Genomic DNA, 1,723 nt, shown 5'->3' on the forward strand with positions numbered 1-1,723 from the left:
GAGACCCCGCTGCCGCTGCGGACGCCATGGAGACCGTCAAGGTAACTCAGTCTGCTCTCTCTCATGTCCCGACCCTCAATTACCAAAGTCTTATAGTATGAGATACATGCCGATTAGAGCAACAAAAAAACGACACCAAAAAGATCACTTTTCACTATGAAAAAAGCTCCATTTTTCATACCCAAGTCTTCACATGTATTACAGAAAGAAAAAAACAACTCTGAAAAAGCTCCATGTATCTCATACCGAAATCTTCACATGCGCAAATTCCTTCAAAAACTAAAATAAAATACTGACACGAGCATGCATAGCAAATCTTACAATTTGAGGGAGCACTAGGAAACTTGATACTCCATATTTTGCTTGCTTGCTTGCTTGCTGCAACTTATCTTCACAGACAGACAAAACTGCAGAAATCTGAAACTTTTCGTTCCTTCCTTCTTCAGGAAACTGAAAACTCTACAGCAGATTTATCTTCAGGTTGATGATACTAACCAAGCATACTAACTTGACAATGTTGGTGTCCTCAGGCGCAGACTGTTGTGTGCCGCCTCTTCCATGGGCGTCCACGCCATGGAGCTCCTTAAGGTATCTCTTATGCCGTGTGTGTCCCGGCCATCAATTACGTACCCATAGATGCTGCTTGTTTTCACTATTGCAACAATTTGTGTGTGAGTGCCCAGTGTGAGATTTGACAAGACAACATGAGCTCTTGTAGCGATTCCCACATGCTAGCCTTTCTATGGCAATTATGTCTTGTATTACTACATCACTTTGTATGGAGCGTACAACTTTGTTTGCTACAGAATATATAGCACCATCCTGAAATACTACTCTACTATTTCGTTTGTGATCATGCCCCTGTACAACAAGCCTTCCAATCTGCTAAGTTTTGCCTCTCTTGCTGTATGAATGTATATGTATGGGCAAAATGATGACAGGTGCAGACCTGAGCTGCCTGCCATGTCGTTTATAATAAACACACACTTGTAATAGTAAGATAAACATGATATTCAAATTGCGTAAAATTGCAATTTCTCTCTCTTGCATTGGTAACACTATCACATATACTCCCTCTATAAACAAATATAAGTGCGTCCAGATCACTAAAGCGGTGATGTAAACGCTCTTATATTTCTTTACAGAGGGAGTACTAGTTATGTATTTCCATTTCTTAAATGCTGCCATGTCCCTTGGTGTGACTCCATTTCTCTGCTTTGACGTTGATGTTTGCCCAACAGACACCCTCAATGATGACCAAGGTGGAGTGCAGGACATCGAGGACATGATATGAACCGCCGTTCCAGACGCCCGCCTCGGGGAAGGAGCACTCCATCCCGCTGATAACAATGTTTTGAAAGAGGAGATGACAGATTTGTTGGAGGAGAGGAACTCCCTCAAGGACGAAAAGAGGAGCCCTGTGTACAGAAAAGTATGTGATGTTTCATCGAATCACCATCGCAACAACCTTACTATGGCCCGACGTTCCCTTTTGTCGACGGTCTTGACTATACTCAAGGGCTTGTGATGTTGCATTCTGGCAGCTTGTGATGCTGCTTTGTCAAGTGCTTGTGTGGTGGTTTCGATTTGACCTAGAAGACCGCCGCTTCGCTCCTCCGGGGCTGCTTATTCCCGGGTCACCGCTGCTCCCACGATGGAGCAAACGCTTGTCTTGTTTTTCTGTAGCATTCACCATGCATGTCTCGTGTGATCCTTGTGCAGG

General features: G+C 43.8%; 1 long non-coding RNA gene across 1 annotated transcript; it reads left to right on the forward strand.

Annotated features, from left to right (window-relative positions):
- Positions 1-1,389, forward strand: LOC123039858 (uncharacterized). Its single transcript, XR_006418001.1, has 3 exons — positions 1-41; positions 531-588; positions 1,242-1,389. It is a non-coding gene; the product is annotated as an uncharacterized lncRNA (long non-coding RNA).
- Positions 1,390-1,723: the final 334 nt, after the last annotated feature.

The sequence above is a fragment of the Triticum aestivum genome, chromosome 2B (assembly GCF_018294505.1).
Source record: "Triticum aestivum cultivar Chinese Spring chromosome 2B, IWGSC CS RefSeq v2.1, whole genome shotgun sequence".
Classification (NCBI taxonomy): Eukaryota; Viridiplantae; Streptophyta; class Magnoliopsida; order Poales; family Poaceae; genus Triticum; species Triticum aestivum.